At 31.5% G+C, this 14326-nt stretch overlaps 1 long non-coding RNA gene across 2 annotated transcripts; it reads right to left on the reverse strand.

The window, feature by feature from the left end:
• Nucleotides 1-1524: 1524 nt before the first annotated feature.
• LOC139873422 (uncharacterized) lies at nucleotides 1525-5505 on the reverse strand. 2 transcript variants are annotated; one of them, XR_011767339.1, is made up of 5 exons: nucleotides 4626-5505; nucleotides 4441-4529; nucleotides 4252-4303; nucleotides 3856-4053; nucleotides 1525-1610 (listed from the first exon to the last, which is right to left on the reverse strand). It is a non-coding gene; the product is annotated as an uncharacterized lncRNA (long non-coding RNA). The 2 variants fall into 2 exon arrangements; XR_011767338.1 differs by lacking the exon at nucleotides 1525-1610 and having other exon boundaries at nucleotides 3624-4053.
• Nucleotides 5506-14326: the final 8821 nt, after the last annotated feature.

Consider the following 14326-nt stretch of genomic DNA (forward strand, 5'->3'; position numbering starts at 1 on the left):
TTTATATATATTAAATGAAATTGATATTTACATGATTAAATGTTTCTAACATGTTAAGCAATCAAACTTGTTAAGACTTGATTAATTGAAATGAGTTTGTGTAGTCAATTGATCACCCAAGTTGACCGGCGATTCACGAACGTTTAAACTTGAAACAACTACATGATGATATATATATGGATATATATATATATATATATATATATATATATATATATATATATATATATATATATATATATATATATAGTTAACATGAGAATTATCATAGGTAAGTATCACACTAAGTATATTAACAATGAGTTATGTACATAAAAATGAGACTATTGAATTAAGAAACTCGAAACGATATATATAACGATTATCATTATAACAACGTCTTACTAAATACATATGAATCATATTAAGATATTGATACACTATGTTTAACATGATAAAATGATAATTAAATATATCATTATGTGTATTAACAATGAACTACATATGTAAAACAAGACTACTAACTTAAGAGTTTCGAAACGAGTTATATATGTAACGATTATCGTTGTAATGACGTTTTAACACACATATATATATATATATATATATATATATATATATATATATATATATATATATATATATATATATATATATATATATATATATATATATATATATATATATATTGTATTAAGATATATTCATACACCATGTTATCATGATAATATCATAATTTAACATCTCATTAGATATAATAAACAATGGGTTAACTACATTAAATGAGATCGTTAACTTAAAAGTTTCAAGACAACACTTACATGTAACGACTAACGGTGACTTAACGACTCAGTTAAAATGTATATACATGTAGTGTATTAAGTTATATTAATACACTTTTGAAAGACTCCAAGACATATATCAAAACACCCATACTTAACAAAAATGCTTACAATTACATTCTCATTCATTTTCATCAACAATTCTACTCATATTCATTCAGTCTTCCAACTCGTATTATACCCAGCTTCTAGACGTACATACTATAGGTATATACCAATAGGAACTAGCATGGGATTCCACTCTTGATTATGTCATGCATGACTAATCAAGTTTAACTTCTACCATGAACTAGTCAACTAACAAGAACTCCTTTTAACCCCACTCACCACTCACCACTCCCCATTCACTTAATTTCATTTCCATTTTTCTTTCTAATTCTCTCTCAACACACACATACACCTATGAACGAATTTTTCCAGTAACCAAATCATCATTTTCATCAAAAACTACTTCAAGAATCAAGCTATAATCATCATAGGAAGAACACTTCAAGAACACTTCGAAAATCCTTTCAAGTTTTCAAGTATACTTCCAAGCTTTCTAATCCATTCCAAGTAATTATCTAAGATCAAGAAACCTTTGTTATTTACAGTAGTTTATCTTTCTTATTCAAGGTAAAACTCATATCCAAACTTTAACTCAATTTCTATAACTATAACCATCTTAATTCGAGTAGAAATCTTACTTGAACTTGTTTTCGTGTCATGATTTTACTTCAAGAACTTTCAAGCCATCCAAGGATCCCTTGAAGTTAGATCATTTCTTGTCACTTCTAGTAGGTTTACCTACTAAACTTGAGGTATTAATTATGTTCATAACATCATTCAATTCATATGTATATAACTATCTTATTCGAAGATTTAAACTTGTAATCACTAGAACATAGTTTAGTTAATTCTAAACTTGTTCGCAAACAAAGTTAATCCTTCTAACTTAACTTTTAAAATCAACTAAACACATGTTCTATATCTATATGATATGCTAACTTAATGATTTAAATCCTGGAAATACGAAGAACACCGTAAAATCGGACATACGCCGTCGTAGCGAAACCGGGGGCTGTTTTGGTTTGGATAATTAAAAATTATGATAAAATTTGATTTAAAATCTATATACTTCTGGAAAAATGATTTTTCTTATGAACATGAAACTATATCCAAAAATCATGGTTAAACTCAAAATGGAAGTATGTATTTCAAAATGGTCATCAAGACGTCGTTCTTTCGACTGAAATGACTACCTCTACAAAATGACTTGTAACTTGTATTTCCGACTATAAACTTATACTTTTTCTGTTTAATTTCATAAATTTCAGTTCATTATGAAACCATAGCAACTTTAATCACTCAAAACGGATTTAAAACGAAGAAGTTATGGGTAAAACAAGATTGGATAATTTTGATTGTTGTAGCTACGTGAAATTTGTAACAAATCTATACAAATCATAACTTAACTAACTTATATTGTATTACACATGTATTCTAACATATATTATGTAATCTTGGGATACCATAGACACGTATACAATGTTTTGACATATCATATCGACCCATCTATATTATTTATTTCGGAACAACCATAGACACTCTATATGCAGTAATGCTTGAGTTAGCTATACAGGATTGAGGTTGATTCCAAAATAATATATATACTTTGAGTTGTGATCTAGCCTGAGACTTGTATACCCTGGGTCGTGGATTGATTCGAGATAATATATATATTGATTTATCTCTGTACATCTAACTGTGGACAACTAGTTGTAGATTACTAACGTTGGACTGTTAACTTAACAAACTTAAATCATTAAAACGTAATAAAAATGTTGTGAATATATTTCGATCATACTTTGATATATATGTACATATTTGTTATAGGTTTGTGAATCGACGAGTGGCCAAGTCTTATTTTCCAACAAAGTGAAAATACGTGAAAGTGAGTTATAGTCCCACTTTTGAAATCTATTATTTTTGGGATGAGAATACATGCAGTTTTATAAATGTTTTACAAAATAGACACAAGTGATCGAAATTACATTCAATGTTGAATTATCGAACCGAATATGCCCCTTTTTAGCTTGGTAGCCTAAGAATTGGTGTTTATGATAATTGCCACCAATTGACGCGAATCCTAAAGATAGATCTATTTGGCCCAACAAGCCTCATCCGAGTTCCGGATGCTTTAGTACTTCGATTTATCATATCCGATGTGAGTCCCGGAATGATGGGGATATTCTATATGCATCTTGTTAATGTCGGTTACCAGTTGTTCATCATATGAATGATTTTTATGCAGATTGCATGTTATTGAGAAATGGAAATGGAAATCTTGTGGTCTATTATTACGATTTGATAAATATATAGGCTAAACCTATAACTCACCAACATTTTTTGTTGACGTTTAAAGCATGTTTATTCTCATGTGATTATTAAGAGCTTCCGCTGTTGCATGCTAATTTATGGACAAGAGTTGGAGTCAGCATGCTTGTATAATATTGTTTAAAAACTGCATTTGAAGACATATATTGCTGTGTAATATTATTGTAAACCATTATGTAATGGTCGTGTGAAAACGCTATATTTTAGATTATCATTATTTGATAATCGTCGTAATATTTTAAAGGTTATGGTTTGTTTTAAAATCGAATGCAGTCTTTGAAAAATGTCTCATATAGAGGTCAAAACCTCGCAACGAAATCAATTAATATGGAATGTTTATAATCAATATGAACGGGACATTTCAAAAGAATTGTAGAGAACATGATAAAATTAAACGTGCAATGAAGTATAAATGGTTGGCTCGGAATGGTCACCGCCACCTCTTTTTAAAACTTCTTTCAAAATTTGACAATTATTAATGTTGTAAATTTGATTATAAAAACAAATACGAGCCTATGATAACCTGGCCTAAGATAAATTATACCCCTTTGACCCATTGGCATTAGAACTAACTCAAGATAACTCCTTTAATTACTCTAATATTTCAGATCTGATCTTAATTTGCTACAATAAGGAAATATGGGAAGAGTAACCTTACATATTACATATGGCTTGGTGGTACCTCCAAATGAGTTCTTCTTCACCGAGAAGTGAAACTTCATGCTTGTAAGATGTTTAAATGAAGAACTTTTTTATGGTCAAAATGGGTCAGTCCAGGTTGACCGGAATACTTCTAAACTAATTTTTTTATGGTCAAAATGTTTCCACTTTTTAGCTTGACCCATTATTTTGCCACCTACACACAATTAAAAAAAGATGTAAACCAAAACAACGTAAAAATGAATTGAACCTTATAGTTGAACAATTTTAGCAATAGGTTTACCAAATTAGAATCCACTAAGGGATTAATTCAAGAAGCAACAGGTTTATGTATATTAGAATCCACTAATGGAGTAATTCAAGCAGCTCGACATTTTAATTCAAGAAGCCTGACCTGTTAATTTGGATGACACCTCTAGTTCCAATGATTCTAGCCAATAGTTTACCTTCATCATCAAAGACAAATAAATATCAATGATTAGTATGCAAAGGACAAAAAAAAAAAAAAAAATTACCACATCTAAAGACCTCAAGTTTTTATTTATATAATACATCACTACATATTATATTTATATTTATATACCTAATGATAATCAATGTTCAAACGTGACATGTCACAGTAATAAGAATGCAACCATTACAGCTTACATCTTCATAATCATATGCTTCTTGCTATATTAGATGGCACACATCAAAAAAATAAAAAACTTATTTGTTTAAAACATGTTCAACAAAACTGAACTATACAATTCAAAATACACAGATTACCTTGAGAGACATGTCATCAATTCCTTTTGTGGTTATAACAATAACAACATGATATAATACATGATAGGTTAAGGAAGTTCCTCATTTGCCCTAATTCAAAAATCACAGATATGAATAATTAATTCAAGAAACCAAATATAAACCCTAATAATTAATAAAAATATTACCTTGACTTCCCTAAATCAAGGCTATGAAATTATTTTGATCAATAACAAATTCAGAAATTAAATTTTAAGCATAATACTATGAATACGTAAGATGAACAATCGACGATCCTTCGACCTTTGAGCACAACTTAACTGATAAATCAGAATCACAATTATTAAGAAATATCCAGTTTGGGTGGTGCAAATCATATAGTAATTTTAGGTAGGAGATGCTTAAGAAATTGTTAAAAGTATATTAACATGTAGTAGTTGATAACAAAATGATTCCGACGATTAAATTTAACATCCAAACACCCAAATATTAACATCAAAACACCCAAATATTAACACCTATTTTTTGATTCCAGCTATTCAATTTAACATCCAAACACCCAAATATTAACATCCAAATTTTGTTAAAAAAGTGGACGATTCAATTACATGAATTACAACAAACATGTAGTAGAATTGGTTATTGTGATCCATATTAAGATATCTGTAATTAAATCGTGGTGATTCAAACATTAATTCCGCCGCTTCATCGTTCGTTAATCCGATTCCAGCGAGTCTAAGTAAACCGGAGTTACTGCACAAAATTTATACCAATTTGTGCTTAAAAATGTGGCGGATTAAAACTGTGTAGCGTCGACCTATAATACGGACGCTGGAGGCCATAATCGGCGATTGAAAGGTGTTGGGTGTGAGGAGTTTGAAGAGAGAGGGAGTTTGAAGAGAGAGGGTACAGTGACGTTTTTTTGGTACTTATATGTTTTTTTTCTTCTTCTTTTTTTTTTTTTTGTAATTTATGTTAACCAAGATGTTGATAGGGACACGTGTCTTTTTCGGGTAATTAACAAATAAAATTCTGGATTATTGTGGTGATTAACACGTGGAGGGTGATTAGAGAAGTAATTAACAGAGTGACACGTTGAATGTATAACTCACGCTTTATGTAAGTTAGACATGTATGTTTGTATATATGTATATCAGATGATAATGAATAAATCCATGGAAAAATTAATTGTCCATATCCATTACTCGTCCATTTTAATTATTCACATCAATTATTATTATTTTTTTTGAAAGCTAAAACCTTTTATATATATGCCAAGGTGATAAATAAATACATATATACAAACAAACAAGTAGCACGACCCTTTGAACCCATGTGGCCCAAACAACCCAAAATGAAGACTCTACTGTGAACTCAATTACAAAAAGCTACATAACAACAATAATTATTAATTGATCTAATTGGGTGAATATTTAATAGATTAGACATCTATTATCCCTTATTCACAACACTACAATTTAAGTATATACTTCATTATATATAATCAGATTTTTGCACTTGATAGCTTTATGATAATTCTACTTTTGTTATAATAATAATAATAATAATAATATAGATATGGATAGTCAATTTTGGTGTATACATATAGTCAATTTTGGTACACAAAGTATGTATTTTTATATTGAGATTTTAGGCTATAAATACTCATGAATGCAAGCATTAAACTTGCACCATTTCTCACACTTACAAAGTGTTTCTTTCTTTCTCTCCATTATCATCTTTGTTCTTACACTTCATTATTAGTATTCTAAATCAAGAATCAAACCACTAAAGGTAGTTATAAGCCTACTGAATTATAACATCAAGAATCAAACCACTAAAGGTAGTTATAAGCCTACTGAATTATAACACGTTATCAGCACGATAATCTTAATACTAAATATGGTTGGCTCTGCCACCAAAATGATATATGGTCGGTTATACCACCAAAATGATATATGGTCGGTTATACCACCAAAATGATATATGGTCGGTTATACCACCAGAATGATATAGGTCGGTTATACCACCTGAAAAAATATATGGTCGACACTGTCGCCAAATTTTCATTTATGTTTACTAATATTTATATTTTTGTTATATAACATTTATTTATGATTACTTACACATGGTCGACACTGTCACCTACTTATCATTTATGTTATATTAAATTTATGTTTAATGTTTATATACTTATGAATATAAATTGACTCTAATTTATCATGATGTTTGTTTTAATTTTTGATAATAGAAAATGTCGAATCTGGAAAAGCTTAAATTTACTCCTTTAGAATCAACTGGAAACAACTACATGCCATGGGTTATAAAAGTAAAAATGCATCTTAAATCAATGGGCATTCTTGAAACCATAAATGAAAACAACACTTGTTCTGAAAAAGAACAAGCTACGGCATGTTGCTTTATTCATCAACATATTGATGAATGCTTACAAAATAATTATGTGACTGTAGAAGATCCCCATGTTTTATGGGAAGGTCTCAAAAGCAGATTCAATAATCAAAGAGAAATTTTACTTCCAGCTGCAATGGAACAATGGAGAACATTAAGGTTCCAAGACTTTAAGAAAGTAAATGAATACAGCTCAGCTCTGTATAATACATGTTCACAACTTAAATTCTGTGGACATGAAATTAGTGATGCAGACATGATGGAGAAAACTTTCTCCACAATGAATGCTGCAAACATCACAGTGCAAAGAAATTTGAGAATGCTAAAGTTCAAAACATATCCTGAACTTAATTCATATCTCTTAGTTGCAGAGCAAAATGATGAGCTATTAATGAAAAATCAGCAATCCCGTCCTACTGGTACACTTGCAATCCCTGAAGCAAATACTGCAAATAATTATAAACAGGGACAAGGACGCGGGCAAGGTCGTGGTTATAATAACCATCACCATCATCATGCCAAAAGCCATAACTATGGTAGAAACCATCCTTATGGTAATGGTAATGGGCGTGGACGTGGTCGTGGTCGTGGCCGTGGTGGTCAAAGAAATAGTAATCCACGAAAATATAAATATCAACCACAAAACAAGCCCATTAAACAAGATGTTGAAGAAAATTCTTCTAAAAATTCTGAAGAATCTTGCTACAGATGTGGTAGAATGGGCCACTGGACTAATACTTGCCGAACATCTAAACATCTTGTTAAGATGTATCAGGATTCGCTGAAAGGTAAAGAAAAGGAAGTAAATTTTGTGGATAATATTGATCCAACAGTCACTGAGAAACCATCTGATTTATATGAAGATTTCTTGAATGTTTAAGTTGTGTGTCTTTTGAAAAATAAACGATTTAATATCGTCTGTCTTTGTCATTATGTTTGCTAAATGTTTCAGTACTATCTATTTGCGTTTAAAATATTGTGTAATATTAATGTACTCACTATTTATTTCTTATATATGAAGTTCAATATGAATTTTGCTGGAATACAACATCAATCAAGTGGTGGAGATCTCTGTATAGCAGACAGTGGAACTACACACACTATACTTAAATCCGAGAAATATTTTATTGATCTAAAACCAACGGAAGGAACTATACATACAATATCAGGACCTGCTAACTTGATAAAAGGGATAGGAAAGGCAAATTTCATACTACCAAATGGTACAAAATTTTTAATAAATGATGCCTTATTTTCTCCCAAGTCAAGCAGAAATTTATTGAGTTTCTCCGACATATACCTTAACGGGTATGATTATCAGTCAGTGACAACAGAAAATGAGAAATATTTAAGTATCACTGACAAGAGTCATGTGGTTGAAAAACTGCCAAGACTTAGTTCTGGATTACATTATACACATATAAATGTACCAGAAATACATATGGTAGTTAACGAAAAATATATTGATCCTGGTGTATTCAGTTTATGGCATAACAGATTAGGCCATCCAGGATCAACAATGATGAAAAGGATTATTGAATGTACTCATGGACATCCACTAAAGGATAGAAAAATCCATCATGATACAATGGTTCCATGTACATCTTGCTCTCTTGGAAAATTGATAACTAGACCCTCACCACTTAAGGTTGAGAAAGAATCACCAATGTTTCTTGAAAGAATTCAAGGTGATATATGTGGACCAATTCATCCACCATGTGGACCATTTAGATATTTCATGGTTCTAATAGACGCATCTAGCAGATGGTCTCATGTTTGTCTGTTATCAAGCCGTAATGTGGCATTTGCAAAATTTCTTGCCCAAATTATTAAATTGAGAGCTCATTTTCCTGATTACACCATTAAAAGGGTGAGACTTGATAATGCTGGTGAATTTACATCTCAAGCATTTAATGACTATTGCATGTCTATAGGAATTGTTGTTGAACATTCTGTTGCTCATGTTCATACACAAAATGGTTTAGCCGAGTCATTGATTAAACGTTTACAGTTAATCGCTAGACCATTGATAATGAGAACAAAACTCCCTGTATCTATATGGGGTCATGCAATTTTACATGCTGCTGCATTGATTCGCATCAGACCAAGTGCAAGTCATAAATATTCCCCCTACAACTTGCTTTTGGTCAAGAGCCAAATATTTCCCATCTTAGAACATTTGGTTGTGCAGTGTATGTTCCAATTGCGACACCACAACGTACAAAAATGGGTCCTCAAAGGAGGTTGGGAATATATGTTGGATATGAAACATGTTCAATATTAAGGTATATTGAACCTATGACAGGTGACGTTTTTACAGCACATTTTGCTGATTGTCATTTTAATGAAACATTGTTCCCTAGATTAGGGGGAGAAATGAAAAATAAAGAAAATGATGTTTCATGGTGTGAACCTCAATTAAAGTATCTTGATCCTCGCACAAAAGAATGCGAGACAGAAGTTCAAAAGATAATGCATATACAAGAACTTGCAAATCAATTGCCTGATGCATTTACAGATACAAAAACGGTGACAAAATCATATATACCAGCAGTAAATACTCCAGCTCGAATTGAAATTCCAAAAGCTGGCAATAACGTCACTCATGAATCTTTGCCACGTCAGAAACGTGGAAGACCAATCGGTTCAAAGGATAAAAATCCTCGAAAAAGAAAATCAGCTGATAATGAAGTAAAAGAAAGTGTTCAAGAAGAACCACAAATCAGTACTCCTACTGCAGAGGAGATTGATGATGTCAATACAGAAATTGCAATCAATTATGCATATTCAAAAATATTATGGAACCGAAATGAAATGAAAAATCTTGATGAGAAATTTTCATTTAATGTTGCATATGACATCATGAATAATGATGATGATCCAGAACCAACATCTATGGTTGAATGTCAAAATAGACATGATTGGGCTCAATGGAAAGAAGCAATACGAGCTGAATTAGAATCACTCAATAAAAGAAAAGTTTTCGGATCCATCATTCTCACTCCTAAAGATGTGAAACCTGTAGGATACAGATGGATTTTTGTCCGAAAAAGAAATGAGAAAAATGAAGTTACAAGGTATAAAGCTAGACTTGTAGCTCAAGGTTTTTCTCAAAGACCGGGAATTGATTATGAAGAAACTTATTCTCCTGTTATGGATGCAATTACTTTTAGGTACTTAATCAGTCTGGCAGTTTCTAAAAATTTAGAAATGCATCTCATGGATGTTGTGACTGCTTATCTATATGGATCACTTGATAGTGATATATATATGAAGATACCTGAAGGATTTAAGGTACCAGAAGCATCAAATGCAAAACCCAAAGAAATGTATTCGATTAAATTACAAAGATCTTTATATGGGTTAAAACAATCGGGACGTATGTGGTATAACCGATTAAGTGATTACTTGATAAGCAAAGGGTATACAAATAATCTTACTTGCCCTTGTGTTTTCATTAAGAAAACAACATCCGGATATGTGATCATAGCTGTTTATGTTGATGATCTTAACATCATAGGTACAAATAAAGAGATCCATGAAGCCATTCAACTTCTAAAGAAAGAATTTGAAATGAAAGATCTTGGAAAAACCAAGTATTGCCTTGGTTTACAAATTGAGCATATGCCTAATGGTTTACTTGTACATCAAACAACATATACTGAAAAGATTTTGAAACGTTTCAATATGGACAAGGCAAAACCATTAAGTACTCCTATGGTTGTTAGATCACTCAATGTTGAAGCTGATCCATTTCGTCCATGTGAAGATCAAGAAGACATTCTTGGACCAGAAGTACCATATCTTAGTGCAATTGGAGCTCTTATGTATCTTACAAATTGTACAAGACCTGACATTTCTTTTGCAGTTAATTTGTTGGCAAGGTTCAGCTCTGCTCCTACCAAAAGACACTGGAATGGGATCAAACACATATTTCGATACCTTCGAGGAACTACTGATTTAGGATTATTTTATTCTAACGAATCAAAACAAGATTTGGTTGGTTATGCAGATGCAGGTTATTTATCTGATCCACATAAAGCTAAATCTCAAACTGGATATGTATTCCTAAATGGAGGTACTGCAATATCATGGCGTTCTCAAAAACAAACACTTGTTGCTACATCGTCAAATCATGCCGAAGTGATTGCATTACATGAAGCTACTCGAGAATGTTTTTGGTTGAGATCAATGACACAACTCATTACTGATTCTTGTGGACTAGAACGCGATAAAAGTCCAACAACTATCTATGAAGATAATGCAGCTTGCATAGCACAGATGAAAGAAGGGTATATCAAAAGTGACCGAACAAAACACATACCACCTAGATTCTTCTCATACACTCAAAATCTCATTAAGGACAACCAGATTGAAATGAGATATGTGCAATCTAGCAAAAACTCTGCTGATCTTTTCACGAAAGCACTTCCAACTGCTATTTTCAGAACACACGTTCATAACATTGGCATGAGACATGTTCAAATGATGTAACAGCTGAAGCGATGTCTACTTGAGGGAGAGTCAACTCCATGCTGCACTCTTTTTCCCTTAGCTAAAGTTTTTTTTCCCACTGGGTTTTCTTTAGCAAGGTTTTTAACGAGGCAGTAATTTATAGTTGATCTTCAACAAAATAAAATTGCTATCCAAGGGGGAGTGTTATAATAATAATAATAATATAGATATGGATAGTCAATTTTGGTGTATACATATAGTCAATTTTGGTACACAAAGTATGTATTTTTATATTGAGATTTTAGGCTATAAATACTCATGAATGCAAGCATTAAACTTGCACCATTTCTCACACTTACAAAGTGTTTCTTTCTTTCTCTCCATTATCATCTTTGTTCTTACACTTCATTATTAGTATTCTAAATCAAGAATCAAACCACTAAAGGTAGTTATAAGCCTACTGAATTATAACATCAAGAATCAAACCACTAAAGGTAGTTATAAGCCTACTGAATTATAACAACTTTTATATTATTAGATTTTTGTTTATTTCGTTCTCCACTTGTGATGGTGGAGTAAAATAAGCGAGTCCTCTCTTTTTCGAGTGTGGTTTGGTCAAAATTTATGGTGCCGAGTTTGTATATATAGAGGTTTAATTTTCATGCATGTGGAGTTTTGGAATCATTAGTAGAGCAGTCTGTGTTTGATAAATAGCATGCAACAAAGGCTTCTAAAAACTACCTATATTACTATAACAACCTGACTTTTCATTTTATATTTTGATAACAACCGTTAAAGAATTTAACGAACTCGAATTTAAAACTTAAGAAATATCCCAAGTCGACTTTAAACTAACTCGGTTATGAAAACCGAGACTATTTGGTTCTGTGAAACCAACGAAACTTGGGAAAATAAATTACCAAATTTTTATACTCTTGGATCATCATCATCAAAACGATTAAATAAATTAACCCGAACAATTCAGGGACTAGAGTGTAACTAGCAACGGACGGCCCGCGCGTTGCCGCGGTTACCTTTGTTCATTGCCTCTGTATTTAGTGGCATAGCAGGAAGAAGCGGCATTGCGGCAATAGTCACTGATGTTCATTCCAAGAGGTTAGTGTAATCACATTCTAGCATATAATCTATATAAAATCATGGAGACAAACAAACAAACAAACAAACAAAGTACACTATCATAAACAAAACATTAAAAACAAATAAATGAGCAGACTAAAAAATACCATGAACAGTTGGAAGAAAATAATGGGACTGAAAATATATTACCACCTTAAATATAGCATATGAATTAATTAAATATAGCATATGAATTAATTATGAATTTATAGCATATGAATTTATGGTATCAATTAAATGAGTAAAGACCTTAAATGATAGATGAGTAAACTTATGAATGTTGCATTTCCTGAAACTGAAATATCAACCAAAACACTAACACTTTCAAAATAACAGCAACTGTTCTATGAAACTGAAACAACAAAAATAATAAGGCCAACATCAATGTTCCAGAAGCATTTAGATAAGGCTCATATAAAATAAAAGTAACTGAAATAGAAGGATGCAAAAGTTAATGAAAATAAGACAGAAACAATGATCAAAAAGCATAGCTATGTTTCTAAATTGATTTACTTCTATCACACTGTTAATTCCTTCCATAGCATCTCTTATAATAGGTCCAACAGCTACTTCATACACTTCCCGAGTCCTCGTACATGAACTAAATACTTTATCTGTATTGTTTTATTTAAATCACAGAGTTCTGATCAGAAAGACTATTCAAATCATTAATTCGGTTGTCGTTTTTGGACGCCTACTAATGGGTCCGATATATCATAGCCCGGTTTTGTCTACCATCAATACAATTAAGACACATACAATTAACTCAATCCATTGAACAACTTTCACTGAGACATTATCACCAACACTTATATGCACCATATATACTACAAAATCAAGATATACCTTAAAACTGAATCCTGAGATGCCAAATCAAACTATTTCTTCAGTTGGTACTGCAGCTTTGCTGAACAACAACCTTCTGTTTTTGCTTTAACTTGGTGAAGTAGAGACTGGAGAAGGACCTATTAGCACAATCAAAAACTATCAACAAATTACATAAACGTAGCGCTTCAAAAAGCAAGAAAACATATAACAATTGAGTTGGAGGCAACATAATATTTGTTGGGATTTAACAAGTTTCAATATACTTAAAACCATTTAAGTAGTAAGATAGCGGAAGCAAGTAAATATTACCATTTTAGAACTTGTTATATTTTAACCAATTAAAGTTAAATCCCAATTAGGATCAAGTTGTGAAACATACTTACAAACTACAAACAAGAAAAGAGTTTATGCCTACTCCAAGCTTGTTGATAGATGATGAAGATGATGATGATGAATGGAGCTCCAAAAAAATGAAACCTCAAGTTGTAATACCCCAAACTTTGCACCAACACCTTGTACTTTAGTTAGGATTTATTAACACTTGAAGAGAGTTTGCAAAAACCAAATGAAGAACCCTTTCTTTCCCTCAAAACTCACGGCATACAGCAGCAAAAATGAGAGTGTTTTGTGCAGTTTTTCTAAGTATAATTGCATTTATTGTGTATATCAAAGAGTCATGTTACTTGTATATGGAAATGGGAAAGCATGGGTCAAGGAATCTAAGCCTAGAGCATGTGTATCTCATTCCCCATGCCACTTCCCATTTGTTTTATAAAATTAGTTTTATATAAGTTAAATTTTATAAAACTTTTTTTATAAAACTTCCATACACATTTGTTATGTACATTTATATATATAAAACCAAGTTTTTATAAAATGTAACAAAACAAAGT

Source organism: Rutidosis leptorrhynchoides, chromosome 10, assembly GCF_046630445.1.
Source record: "Rutidosis leptorrhynchoides isolate AG116_Rl617_1_P2 chromosome 10, CSIRO_AGI_Rlap_v1, whole genome shotgun sequence".
NCBI lineage: Eukaryota > Viridiplantae > Streptophyta > Magnoliopsida > Asterales > Asteraceae > Rutidosis > Rutidosis leptorrhynchoides.